Source organism: Propithecus coquereli, unplaced genomic scaffold (genome assembly GCF_000956105.1).
Source record: "Propithecus coquereli isolate 6110/MARCELLA unplaced genomic scaffold, Pcoq_1.0 Scaffold83, whole genome shotgun sequence".
In the NCBI taxonomy this organism is placed as follows: Eukaryota; Metazoa; Chordata; class Mammalia; order Primates; family Indriidae; genus Propithecus; species Propithecus coquereli.
This window is the reverse complement of record NW_012154507.1, coordinates 2707135-2721967: the sequence shown is the minus strand read 5'-3', so window position 1 is coordinate 2721967 and position 14833 is coordinate 2707135. Positions and strand designations below refer to the sequence as shown.

General features: G+C 40.5%; 1 protein-coding gene across 6 annotated transcripts in view; it reads left to right on the top strand.

Annotated features, from left to right (window-relative positions):
* Positions 1–4396: 4396 nt before the first annotated feature.
* KTN1 (kinectin 1 (kinesin receptor)) overlaps positions 4397–14833 on the top strand; it is a 95423-nt gene continuing 84986 nt past the window's right edge. For 5 of the 6 annotated variants that reach the window (XM_012663786.1, XM_012663780.1, XM_012663783.1 and 2 more), the window contains exon 1: positions 4397–4533. The gene's annotated coding sequence lies outside the window, so the exon portion shown is untranslated. Of the gene's footprint in view, positions 4534–5268; positions 5400–14833 lie in introns of all 6 variants that reach the window. The other variant, XM_012663781.1, reaches the window with a different exon arrangement.

The following is a 14833-nucleotide window of genomic DNA, read 5'->3' as shown; positions in this document are numbered from 1 at the left end:
AGTGACTTGACCAAAGTCATACAACTAGAAAGGGGCAGAGTCAGGGAACAAAACCAGGTTCTGTGAAGGAAGTGTACTAAAGGAAGTGTGTTAAAAATCATGGAGTCCTAGCTCTCTGGGAGGCCGAGGCGGGCGGATTGTTTGAGCTCAGGAGTTCGAAACCAGCCTGAGCAAGAGCGAGACCCCATCTCTACTAAAGATAGAAAGAAATTAATTGGACAACTAAAAATATATAGAAAAAAAAAATTAGCCGGGCATGGTGGCGCATGCCTGTAGTCCCACCTACTTGGGAGGCTGAGACAGGAGGATCGCTTGAGCCCAGGAGTTTGAGGTTGCTGTGAGCTAGGATGACACCACGGCACTCTAGCCTGAGCAACACAGTGAGACTCTGTCTCAAAAAAAAAAAAAAAAAAAATCATGGAGTCAAGAATCAAAGAGGGTTTAAAGGTTGTTTCTTCCAATTGCTAGGTGCACTTGGACAAAAATGTATACATTTCAATACTACATTCTTTCAGTTAGGAGAGTTTACATGATGCCAACTGGCAGCCAATGTAACATTGCTGATTTAATTTAATATTATATATTTATTATTTATGCTAATGACAAAAAGATATTATGAATAAGTAAAACCTATATGTAAATGAAAATTCACATTTTAGTTGTTTGTATATATAAAGGTTTATACCTTGGGGTCAACATAGTACCATGGCACGTACATGGGAATTGAAGTCAAACAAATCTAGGTTTGAGTACTAGTTTTTGAGCCTCGGGTCCTTGTACTAGTTAGTTACTCTATGTGAGCCTGTTACTATAATATAGGGTTGTTATGAGGACTTTGTGAGCAAATGTACATTAAATACCTGGTAAAGTGCGTATGCACAATAAATACTAGTTTCTCTGTTTTCATTTAATCCACCAGTTTCCAATTCATTGGGCAGCCTTTGAAGATGGGAGACATTGAGGTGATTTCAATCATATTAAATTATGCTACATACTAACTTTACCTCCCTACTCACTCTTGCCCAAATTTCCCTTGAAAGTCCCCAGTGATGTTTTGTGATTGTATGAACAAAGTCGAAATTCCCTTCTGCTTAAACAAGATTTCTTGTAGCTATTTAGAAAAGTGGAAGAAAGCTGTTCCATTTATCTATTGCATGACAGATCATCCAAAAATCACAAAAATTATTTTATTTCTATGGGGTCAGAATTCTGTGGGGTCTGATATTTAGGCAGGACTTGGCTGGGTGATTCTTCTGCTTCATGTAGTATTAGCTGGGGTCATGTGGTATTTAGTTTGCGGCATGGATGGTCTGGGGTTCAAGAAGGCTTTATGTATATATCTGGCACCTTGGTGGGGACAGTTAGTTGCAAGGCTGAGTCCAGCTGGGCTCATCTCCCTCCTGATGTAGTCTTCAGGGCCTTTCCAGATGGCCTCTCTGGTAAGGTAGTTCGACTTCTTACATGGCAGCTCAGGGCTCTAAGATCAATGGTTCCAAGTGACAGTGTGGAACTGCCTGTCTCTCACAGCCTGGGCCCAGAACTTGCTAAAACATTACTTCTGCCATCTTCTATTGGTCACAGCAGTCACAGAGCCTTCCCAGATTCCCCCTCTTCATGCAAAGAGTGGCAAATAATTTGTGGCCATCTTTAATCTGTCATGAAAGTACATGCTCGAACAATGCAGACTTCTCTATTAAACGCCCTTACGTATGAGATACTTTGCTAGCACAACTGATTACTTCTAGATCTGCAGCTGGAAAAGTTTCTGTGAGCCTCCCCACTCCATTATCTGGGTGAATGTAGACCCAGAAGCATCCCTTTATTTTAAATTCTGTGAATTACTTCCACTATACTTTCATCTCTGCCATCCCTGATCTGGTGGAGTAAGAAGATAGAATCTATTACTCATGTATTACTCAAATCTCTACATAACTCAGCACTTCTGGGAAGTCTACCCTAGACAAAACAGGAATAGCCAGCTTGCTCTCCATCTGCAGGAGAGATGTGTACCATGAGTCTCTAAAACTCTCTCAAAGCCCAGAAAAAAGAGAATTGTTACATGATAAACGTCAGAAGACAGTCTTCAGTAAATTGCACTTTTGTTCAAAAAACAGAGAGAGGCGAGTCCTCTTTAGGTAACACAGCATTATACATCATAGTTTTCAATAAAATCTAATTTCTTAGTTGTCACAACTAGAGGTAACTCAGATGTTGGGTGTGCTAATCCTTTTTTTTTTTTTTTTTTTGAGACAGAGTCTCACTCTCTTGCCTGGGCTCGAGTGCCGTGGCGTCAGCCTAGCTCACAGCAACCTCAAACTCCTGGGCTCAAGCGATCCTCCTGCCTCAGCCTCCCGAATAGCTGGGGCTACAGGCATGTGCCACCATGCCCGGCTAATTTTTTCTCTATTTTTTTTAGTTGTCCAGATAATTTCCTTCTATTTTTTAGTAGAGACGGGGTCTCGCTCTTGCTCAGGCTGGTCTTGAACTCCTGACCTTGAGGGATCCACCCGCCTCGGCCTCCCAGAGTGCTAGGATTACAGGTGTGAGCCACCTTGCCCAGCCTTGCTAATCCTTTTTAACAAGTTAGTTGTTGGTTTCAGTGACACTGGAGAGTAATAAGCAGCAGCCAAAGTTAATTATATCTTAAGTTAGTTATATGTGTTAATTATAGTTAATTATACTATACTTCAAAACTTAGAGGGTTGATCTTAATGCATAATAGGGCTTGCCATTCATAAATGGTAAATTCATAAATAGTAAATCTTTTTGTTATGATGTGAATAAACAGAAATGTTATAAAGAATAAAGCATCCAGCCACTTGTCCAATGGCCCGGAAAAGCTGAAATAGTTGGTGCATTTATACTTGTTTCAAACTATGCAACACAGAAATAAGTGATCCCTGACTAGGAGCAGTAGTATTATATATTTAGTGTCCTAAACTCCACTTATTGTCTTATTTACAAGTGTATCTAATTATTACTGTCTCTAAAATGACATTGTGGTTTTACTGAAAATGACAGAAAATTTTATTCTAACCTAAAGCAGGCTTTAGTACTAACCTGAGGAACTTACTGTTTGTAAACTAATCGAGAGCCCTTAAACTCCATTACAGAAATGATGCATTTCCCTTTTGTATTAAGAGACTAATGGCTTCCCCTTTCAACAAAGCTGGATATTCTGGCACACGCTCAGAAGACAGCCAGTACTTCAGAGAGAGATTGCTTTGAGGGCACTGGAGCCGCTGAGGGGCTGAGTAATCCTAATGAGAAAGGAAAAAGAGGACGCCTCTGGAGTTAAAATAAGACAGAATGCATCTTTGGAGAACATAGTGACTGAAGACTGGCAGAATTCTCAACACCTCAGGCTCCTATATACTGCTCGGTTTTCACTTGAACTTTGGAGGTGCTCTAGAAAGCTCAGACAAAAATAATTACAATGTAAATGTACAGTACAGTACACTTTTAATCAGCCCATATTAAGGAAATTCTCTGTTGGTGTAGAAACTGTTCTGCTGTTCATTCCTTAAAGATTGCTCCCGTTCCCACTTTGTCAGGATATAAGGGGAGGTGATGATGAGTCCTAATTTTATGTATCTCTGTTCACACGCGAGAAGCGTTTGAGTCATTTCGAGCTCTCATAACATTGGAAGAGAGCTTGGAGGGTTTTGTACGCGTTCCGGGCAGTGCCAGGCATTCTGTGAGAGATTGATAAGCGATAAATCATGACAATCAACACAACTCATTTGCCAGTAGACCAGGAAGATCGCTGCCATCCTTTTAGCCAAGAGCAAACGAATAAGCTGATTCTGGCCAATCCCTCCTTCCATGGCAGTTTCTAGCTATTTACCCCGGCTCAATGAATGGCCACGAGCTGGCAGACACAACAGTTCCATAATATTGGCACACAATTTATTTGGGTCGGCTTCTAATTTCTCTCTCCGCTTGTAGCTAGGGTTGCCCGAAGGAGAATTCAGAGACACTCAGGAGACAGAGGAACGGAGGATTTCGTTTTCCAGCAATTTCTAGGGGGAAATCCGGGACAGGCGAGGGGGTGTTGGTGGTGGAAATCTAACACCCTTTGCTTAAGTTGAAAGAAATCATCCGGTGTGGGGAGCCAGGTGGTGCTCTGGTGGGAGGGCTGAGAGACGAAACTAGCCTTGGGTGCGGAGAGCAGGGCTCCTGAATGAAGGGGATTCCGCTGAGCTTCCAACCCCAGCACTCCAGCTCTCCACCTAGCTGGGGGACTTGATCTCGGTAGGAAGTCCCGGAATCCCGAGCCAGCAGGACGCCCGCGAAACGGCGCGCGGGGGCGGACGAGAGCCTGTCCCTTTAAGGGGCTGGTCTCCAAGCCCCGCCGGCCCCGACGCCGGGACGTGCCGGGGCCGCCCCGCCCCGCAGCCGCCCGTTTCCTGCCCGGCGGCGCGACGGCACCTAAGCGACTGCGGCGGCGGCGGCGGCGCCTCGGAGCGGGCGGCCCGGGCTGTAGTGCCGGCGCCGCCGCGTCTTCCGGGTCTCCTTTCCCAGTCGCGCAGGGTGAGGGCGAGCAGGCCGCACCTGGGCCCGGGCCTCGACCGCGGAGACTTTGGGGGGAGGGTGGCGCCGGCCGCGGGGTCCTGGGCGGGCTGGAGGGCCGCGCCAGGCGGGGGGGGCGCGGCCGCGGGGCCCGGACACCGCCCGCTGCCATCGCCCGCCCGGTAGGCCTCGGGTGTCCGGTCGCCGCCGCCTGGCTGCTGCCCAGGCCAGGACGCCGCCTCGGCCTCGCCGGGCCGTCCGGGGCCCGACCCCAGCTCGGGCGCGGTAGAGGACCCCCCCCCCCCCCGAGGACGTCTCGGGAGGGCGAGGTCGGCCTGAGAGGACCCTGGGGTGACCGAGGCGCCTATTTTTAGCAGGCCTGAGGGCCCCCGGGAGGGAAGGCGGATTACCGCCTCCCCGGTCGGTGGACGGAGGGAGCGCGCCTCCGGCGGCGTCCCTGGGCCGGAGCTGGGCCATGCTTACGCCATGCTGGAATTTCAGTCCTCGCCATTCCCTCCGGATAGTCAGGGAGCCCGCTGTCCCGAGCTCACTCCCTTCCCTGGCACCCCCGTACCCCCACTGCCCCGTCCTTGTCCCTGGGTCGTGGTGGGGGGCGGTTGGGGACAGGCAAGCAGCGTGAGGGGAGAGTTAGGAAAAATCTGTGGACCGCCCTCGAGGCCGGGAAGTTATCCCTTGCTCTCTTCGAGGGGTGTGTCTTCTTAAGTGATTCCTCCTCCCCCCTTGGATTTTCAACAGTGGGATTTTTGGCCTTGGGGACCTCGTCAGAAAACCAAACTGGCAGTGTAGAGAAGTCGTACGGCAGTGAGACACCTGATGTGGAATGTGCAGCCCTGCACGTTGGTGGTGAAGGAGGGCGGCGAAGCAGCGTGAGTGCACTAGAGATGGGCAGCTCCGGACGCGGGCGGCGGCGTCCTAACCTCGTCCAGCCGCACCTTGATTAGGTTAAAAGCGGGCTGTTTAATGTTAGCCATTCCTCCTTCTGGGAGGAAGGACGAATCTAAATTCCTAACTGTGTTGGGCCTATACCAGAAACGGATTTCTTAACAGCTATTTGAATAAGCACTGCTTAAAAAGCTACAGTCGAAGTTAACTGTTCAAAGTTATCTCCTTACCGAGATGCTTTGTGGAAAGCCGTGAGAAATTAAGACACCCAATAGCCAGCTAAAGATAAGCACCTTGGGGTGAACTAAACGTTCTAAACTGTGTAGCAGTTGATTTAAAGTTTGATTTTGGCTAAATTAGGTTGTACTTGTTTTCTCTACCTCACATCGCAGGCAAATGGCAACAGTGTCTCCAGTTTGGCCAAAAGCAGTTGCTGATGAGACTTGGGATAATCTTCCCTAGAACACTGGAGTACTCTTGAGTGTTCCTGTATTTTGGGTAGACATACCTTGCAGTAGACTTTCCTATTTGATGTGTCGCTTGGTAAACAAGGCTCCTTTTTTTCCCCTCTTTCCGAGGCTCTAACACGAAATAGCTGGGTTTATTGTTTGTAGGATCCAAGAAAAAGTTCATTCCTCTCCCACCCTAATACTGAGTTAGAAGTGTCTCTTCTAATTTTGTAGAATTTAGCAGACATAACAATAACTTATCGGGTGAGCTTAGATAATAAGGTGTTCTGCCTAATTTACTTTTCTGAGACTCATACAGAAACTTAAAACTTATAATATGACAAGACCTATTGAAAATTTTTCCTAAATCTATTAAACACTTCAAAATTACAAAGGATTTCAAGATTTAACCCTTGATGATTCAGAGTCAGCATTATGAAGAGCCATTCGTTTATGATTTTGCTTCCGATTTAGATATTTCCACATCCTCCCTTTATATCAGTAGTCTCTTCTTTTTTTCCCTAAAAATCTTTCACGTCAGGCCACCTTTAGTTTATAAGATTTAATCTGCTTTTGGAAGGGAAATGATTTTAATAATTATATGTTAAGTATCAGTCAATATGGCTTTTCTAAAGAGCCTAAAAAGTAAAGACTTTTTTGAGGCTTAACTTATAAAGGACGGATGTTAAGATTGTCACTATTGTTAAGTTTGTAACTCGAATTTTACTTGAAATATATGGAAGGTGTATTTTTAATTGTATGCTTATTTTTTATAGCCAAGGAATTTTTTATCTAAAAGATCTCTAACATTTTGTAACAATTTTAAATTGTAAATAAACTTAATGGCTCCAGGAAGGCTTTGGGTTTCTTAGGTATCTGACCTAATATGTAATAAAGGAGAATATGTAAATCGGAGAAACCATGCATTCAAATATTGAGGGTAACATGAGCTGCTTGTTCCGTGTTTTTAGCTACTTTGAAGGTAAATCCAAAGTATACGTAGAGGCTAGAAGCAAGTAACTTTCTCTAGAAGTGATACTGATGATCACTCATACACAAATAGAGTTGCATTTCATTGCTTTCTCCTCTTGTGAACATGACTTTGGGTGTCTCAATCAGAGAAATGTAATTTATATGCAAATCACTGGGAAACATTGGTTCAAATATGAATGTAAGCTATTTTTTTTATATAAATGGACAAAGAATAAGGGGGAAACCTTAAGTGCCACGAAGTAAGGAGTTTGATTAACTTTTTGTATATCTGAGGTATAGAAAAAGAAAAGTGATGACGATTTATAACTTTGTGTGTCAGGCTGTTGTGCTTAAATGTATTTTTGGTCTTTGAGAACGGTGGCAGTGGAAAGTATTTAGGCTATCTTTTTTTTAAAATGGCACGGGCTTTTAAATGATTTTATGTAAAAAGAAAATAGGCAAGATATACTTTTAATACTAAGAACAGTTTTAGTAGAGACTCCAATAGGAAATATTATATTCCTGGGAAATATGTAAGAAATGCTCAACTCCTTTTTAAAAAGTTATTTAATATTTTACATATCATCTTAACTACTACAGGCTAAGAACTTTTAACCATAACTTAAATCTGGTTTCAATAAAGTGATGTGCACAGTAAATGTAACTTAATTGTTTATACTTGTCTTCTTCAGGACCACCTACTTTTTGGGTTCTCTCTTAATTGCTTTGCTCATTCTGTAATTTCTTAATGGGTTATCTTGTACTCTTGAAGTTGATATGCTTATTCTTTGCTTCACTTTTCTTTTTATATTCCTCTGGTGATCTCATCACTAATTGCTTTGCTCATGCAGTATTTATGGGTCATCCTCTACTCTTAAAGTTGACGTGCTTAGTCTTTGGTTCACTTTTCTTTTTATATTCCTCTGGAGACCTCATCCAGTGTCATGGCTTTAAATACCTATATGCTGATGGCTCTCATATTTATATCTCCAGCTTGGACTTCTCTTGGACCTACTCCAGGCAACCTGTTTTGGATGTACAGTGGTCAACTCAAACTAAACTTACATATTCCTTTTTAAACCTACCTCAGATGCAGCCTAACCCATCTCTTCTGATGGCAGCTCTGTCCACCATTCAGGCAAAAAAATGTTGGAGTTATCCCTGACTTACCTCTTTCACACTTAACATTCTGTGCTCTATCTTATTTTGAAAATATATCCAGAATCCAATCACTTCTTGCTACTTCCACTGCTTACCAGTCTGGTACAAGCCCTTATCTCTTATCTAGATTTCTGTAGTTAGCCTCCTAACTGGCCTCCTTGCTTCTACACTAGCTCCCTACAGTCTTTTGAACACAGCAACCAGATCCTAGCGCTTGTCTTTTCAAAACTGCGCAATGACTTCCTATATGCAGAGTAAAAGCCGAAGTTTTTATGGCCTGTAAGGCCTTACAGAATCTGGTCACTCCCACTCTCCCCATTTTCCCTAACATTCAGGTTGGCTACTATTCTTCCTCCTGTTCATATCCTTCCAGCCTCACTGGCTGTCTTTAGGGCCATTACACTGGCTTTTGCCCCTCCTTGGATTAAAAGTGATACTTGCATGGCTTATTCCCTTCTTTCCTTCAATCAAGTCTTTGCTCTTTAAATGTCAATTTCTCAAAAAGGTCTGCCTATTTTATTTAAAACTACTCTCCCCTACTTTTGATCCCTGTACCCTGCTCCATTTTCTCCATAGCACTTGTCATCTTCTGTCAGACTATATAATTTCCATATTGATTGTGTTTATTGTCTTTCCCCCTGTCCCCCAAACACACACTATAACATAACCTCTATGAGGGCAGGGCTTTTTGTCTGTTTTGTTTGTCGATGGATCCTAAGAGTTTAGGGCAGTGTTTGGCACGTAGCAGTTGCTTTATAAGGATTAGTTGAACAAATGAATTAAATCTTTATCCTGCAATCCTTCCTTTGATGGATACTGCATTCTTGGATGCATGTTCCTTTCCTCTTTTAGGAACTGTCAGAGCACAAGAACTTGACAGGGAGCAATTAGGAACCCCTTGCTAGAGGGTGTGATGTTAGAATGTAATGGGAACCTCTTATCTGCCCCACATGATTAGGGCCATTGGTTAATTAATTTAAAAAGTAGGTTAAAGCAGGACTCAGAATATATGTGTACTTTATTTTATTTATTTATTTTTTTGAGACAGAGTCTCACTCTGTTGCCCAGGCTAGAGTGCCATGGCTTCAGCCTAGCTCACAGCAACCTCAAACTCCTGGGCTCAAACAATCCTCTTGCCTTAGCCTCCTGCGTAGCTGGGACTACAGGCATGCACCACCATGCCCGGCTAATTTTTTCTCTATATATATTTTTAGTTGTCCAGATAATTTATTTTTAGTAGAGATGGGGTCTCGCTCTTGCTCAGACTGGTCTCGAACTCCTGTCCTTGAGCGATCCACCCGCCTTGGCCTCCCAGAGTGCTAGGATTACAGGCGTGAGCCACTGCGCCCGGCCATATGTGTACTTTAATGTTTTCACTTAAAACATTTAATTTTACTTTTATTTGCCTATCTTTTTATTTGGACCAATCTCTTTTCTTAGAGTAGGGGGTATCTTGATCTTCTTTCCATAAATCGTACCCTGCAAACATTATCTATGATTTCTGGTATTGGTTTTTTTAAAGTGAAATGAAAATGTAAGCACTGGGAAACTCTCCAAGTACAAGATCTTTCTAGATTTTTCCAGCTTTTCATTAAGGCCTTCCAAAGGATTTAACTTAGTTTTCATAGGAATACACCTTTTGACTTTATTCTCTTATTTAATGGATTTGTAGAAGTAAGCAGGTAGGAAGAGTACACTGCTAGCAGGAAGCATTTAGCGTTCCGTAAACACCAGCCCATGTATTTTTACAAAGGTGGAGAAGGACAGTTAATCCAGTGAGCAGTCCTTTAAGACAGCTTCCACTTTGAATAGGTTTCATAGGGACCATAGAATCATAGCAGGTACCATTACTAGAGGAAAATGTCATTTATCTATGTTTATTTTGAGTAACATTTACAATTAGTTATCAGAACTTTTGGTGAGTTTCATTTAGTACATTGTCTATCAAGAGACTTGATGTTAAGCTACATTCTTACTGGAAAATGTGGGACAATTATTATTCTTTCACATGAGTCATTTGAGTTTCCAAGGAAACAGTCCGGTCCAGTGTAATAAGCTGGAAGTCAGTCATTAGGAGACCTAGAGGTCTTAGACCTTGTTAACTCTAAGGTTTTATACAAGTTCTTTATTGCCCAGTTCTTTAATTACATAGCACTGTGTGGTATAGTAGAAAGAGTGGGGGTGCTCAGGACTCTGAAGAACTTGGGTTTGAATTTGGTTTTGCTATTTAGCACTACTTACTGCTTGTGTGATCTTATCTGTCTTAACCTGCCTGAGGCTCATTAAGGAATCATGTTATTATCTTAGTAGTTGCTACATAAGTGATAACTAACATTAGAATGTTGATTTCCTGTTAGATTCTGTAAATACTTTATGTGCAGTATCATATTTAATTCTCTCAGCAACCATATGAGGTAGGTACTGTTTGGTGGAAACTAGGGAAACAGGTTAAATACTTTGTTCAAAGCACAACAAATAAGAGAAGGAGCCTGAATTTTAACTGAGGCATTCTGATTTTACAGCCCATTCTTACACATTGAGCTGTTTTATAAGAATGCTTTCTGAAAGAAAGAAAGCACTGTCCGTGTGCAATTATCTAATGTTAGGTGTTTCAAAGCTAATTTAAAGTTATAAAGATTCCCCCCCCCCGAATTAGAGGATTAACTCTTAAAACTAGTGATTTAAATTTGAAGACTTGAAGTTTTTCAAGTGGAGAAAATAGTAAAAACTACATAAAACCAAATGCTATAAAATGTTTTAATTATATGGAAAACAGTGGATAGACTGTCATCCTTTTAGTTTCTAAGACATTTTTTCAGTCTTAATTCCTGTGTATGTGCATTATGAATTTACTCTCATGTGATCTTGTAGACATTGCTCAATGGTTATCTCTGAAAGGCCAACTGTAATCACCTTACCTAAAATGCATATCCTCTGTAATTTTTGTCGCAGCCTTATTTTTCTTCATCGCACTGTCATTACCTGACGTAATATATGCTTATTTGTTTATATGCTTGATTTGTCCCTCATCTACAAGACTCTAACAATTTGAGGCAGGGGCTTTGTCTTGTTCATCACCGTGAACTGTTTCTGGCACTTAGGTACTGTTCAATTTGAATGAATGGATTGCCTGATGTGTAAAAATTAGGACTCATTGAGCCTTCTGCTTTACTTGTCATTTGTGCCATTCTTCTTCTTTATTAGCATGGCTAAGTGAGTGGTATTTGGAATGCCATGTAAAGTGAAACTCCAAGGGTTTCAGGTTTACTCTGGGAGAGTGGAATAGAAAAAAACTTGAAAGACAAATTTCAGCAAAATATTTGTACTTAGTATCAGTTAATCTTGTTGGTCAATAATGTAAGTGTTCTGAGTGGAATCTGTACATAAATAATTTAGTGACTGCATGTGTTTAGATCTAGTTATCTTTTGAAATAATCTTGGACAAACTAAGTTATGCACTGAAAACTCCCCAGTGTTCTGAATACTATGCTGCTGAACATTCAAGATGTTTCTCCTTTAATCTTTAATATCCACACACAGGTTGAATTCATTCGTGTGCCACTGACCTGTACTTGTGTGGTTTATTGGGAAGTCATGTTCATTTGAAATGTGTTCTATAATTATTTTACATAATTTTCATAACCTGGATGTCTGAGATTGGCTGAATGTCATGATTTCTGTGAAGTGAATTTCTCAAGCTTATCATTATTTAGTGCTCTTATTTCTGGGTACAGTTTCAGCTACTGTGCTGTATAATCTTTGTAGTTGGTACTTCATTGCTGATGAATGGGGAATCATTTCTTAAATAACTTCTAGTTTGACCCAGATGTTTACTGTAATTTAAATTTAAATTGAGTCCTTTGTAAAAATGGCTTAGTTCTTTTGTTCTTTTTCTTTTTTTGGTCTGAAATGTTGGATTTAGTTTTAACTTGAAGAAAGTATTTCTGAGCTTAAAATTTTTGGAGCACTTTTCAAGTAAATTATACAGTAATTTTCAAGTAAATCTTTGAACAATGTGGAAATTAGGATGCTGACCCTCTGCACTGTCAAAAATCCAAGTATATAACTTTTGCCTCCCTAAAAACTACTCATACCTACTGTCGACTGGAAGATTTACTGATAACAGTCAATTAACATTTATATTATAGACTGTATTCTTACAATAAAGTAAACTAGGGAAAAGAAAAAGTTATTAAGAAAATCATAAAGAAGAGAAAATAAATTTACAGTACTATACTGTATTCATTGATATCGTAAGTTTGTCATCTGTTCACAAGATGAATCATCTGTTTGAAATGGTGAGCAAACTGCAGCTGCAGATTTCATCTATGGTATATATCAAGCAGTTCAACTTTTTCTTGTAATGTGGTGACTTTCTCTGCTTATGAGCACTTCCAGCATCACTAGTGGCACTTACTGTGGGTCCCATGATGTTATTGAAGGTTTATGGTATTGCATTAGACACAATGAAAAATAATGCGAGAGTTGTAAGAGATTACTTTTTACTGTAATACGCAATTTACTGGGGAGAAAAACTGCTCACGTGGAGATGATTAGTTTCATATAGTGTTTTAAATGAGTACTCGCCACACTTGAGCTTACTATAATAGCAAGAGAAGGTGTCTACAAAATTATTACATAGCCACCTATGTATGTATTGTATTACTGTAATAATTTTATGCAGTTTTGATTTGGTACTGCATCTTTATGTTTGTTTTACGTTTCTCATGATTGGACTGAGAATGGCATCATGTACATGTGTGCACGTTTGATAAATTTTAACTTTTTGGCTGAGTGTAATGGCTCACACCGGTAATCCCAGCACTTTGGCGGGCCGAGGTGGCAGGGTTATTTGAGGCCAGGAGTTCGAGACCAGCCTGGGCAACATAGTGAAACCCCGTTTCTACAAAAAGTGAAAAAATTAGCTGGGTGTGGTGGCTTATGCCTGTATTCCTAGCCTCCTGTGGAGCCTGAAGTGGAGGATTATTTGAGCCTAAGCGGTTCCAGGCTGCAGTGAGCTGTGATGATGCCATTTCACTCCAGCCTGGGCGACAGAGTGAGTCCTGTTTAAAAAATTTTTAAAATACTTTTTTAATTTGTGTCTATTTTATGATTGTAGATGGTAAAATAGACTAGCATGTATATATATTTTATGCATTTATGATATTAGGTTTTTTTTTTGATATTTCTAGGCTATGTGGTTTGTGAGTTTTTTCAAATTGTTGTAAATCTCTAAAAAAATTTTCAGTATACTTACTGAAAAAAATCCACATGTAAGTAGACTCGCATAGTTCAAACTTGTGTTGTTTAGGGCTCATCTGTACATTAAAGGTTAGCCTTGGGATTATGTGTAAAATACAGACCATGCACTTACCTTGTTTGCAGTTATGGAGAGAAAAGAAATAATTCATAAATATAAATTAGTTGTAAAATGAGCAAAGTTGAATTTTTGTTCATTCTTCTAGTATTAATTACAAGGCATAAGTTGGTACTTATATTTCATATCCTTTCAGTGTTATGTAGCATTCATTTAAGCAAAAAATTCCAGCAACATTTAAAATAACATACTATTGGTATAAAGAGAAGCTTTCGTTATTATTCTTGGTTACTGTGTCCATCTAATTTCTCGAGGCATCTTTGTACTAAGTCAAGAAAACGCTAGGTAGTTTTTGTAAAAATTTTTATAGATTCCTTATTTTAAAGCAGGGGTTCCCAACCTATGGTGAGTTGTATCATTATTTCATTGTATATTAAAATGTAATAATAATAGAAATAAAGTGCACAATAAATGTAATGTGCTTGAATCATCCTGAAACCATCCCCCCGCTCCTCGGTCCATGGAAAAATTGTCTTGCATGAAAACAGTTCCTGGTGCTAAAAAGGTTGGGAACCACTGTTTTAAAGTATTTTTTTTTTTTTTTGAGACACAGAGATTCTTTCTTCTTCTCCTCCCCCTGCCCCTCCCCTTTCCTTCCCTTTTCTCCTTTCTTTTTTGATAGAGTCTCACTCTGTTGCCCTGGGTAGAGTGCAGTGACATCATCCTAGCTCACTGCAACCTCAAACTCCTGGGCTCAAGTGATCCTCCTGCCTCAGCCTCCCGAGTAGCTGGTAGGCGCGCATCACGATGCCCAGCTGATTTTTTCTATCTTTGGTAAAGATGGGATATTGCTCTTCCTCAGGCTGGTCTCTCACTCCTGAGCTCAAGTGATCCTTCTGCCTTGGCCTCCCAGGGTGCTAGGATTACATGTTTGAGCCACTGTGCCTGGCCTAAAGTATTTTCTTTTATTTTCTTTTTTGGGAAAATTTGTTTCAAAGTACGCATAACTTCTACAGTTATGCTTACTGCCATTGTATAAATTAAGAAGTGGGGAAGTTTATGCCTGTTTGCTTGCCTGTTTTAATTTACGTTTATCTCTTCCTATTTGTCTTTTTATTGTTTCGTCGAAAGTTAAAACAAATATTAAATGATTCAGATTTATAAGAATACAGAATGTGTATGTACAGTTTAAAGATTAAATATAAAATGAATACCTGTGTACTGAACATCTGTGTATCTTTCAGCTTTATTTAAAATTTTCTTTTAAAAATTAAATACATATAAAATATTTATAAAATATGTGTAAGATATAAAGACACAATGAACAGTCTGTACCTAATTAGTTTAATAACGTTATCCTAACTTTTTATTCTTTTATGTACTCCCCCCAGAGTAACTACTGTCTTTCTTACCTTTGCTTTTCTTTTAGTTTTGCCACATCTGTTTATATCCCTAAACTATTTTTTTGGTTATCTTTTTACACGCTAAAAATAGGATCCTTCTGTATAAATTTATTTGC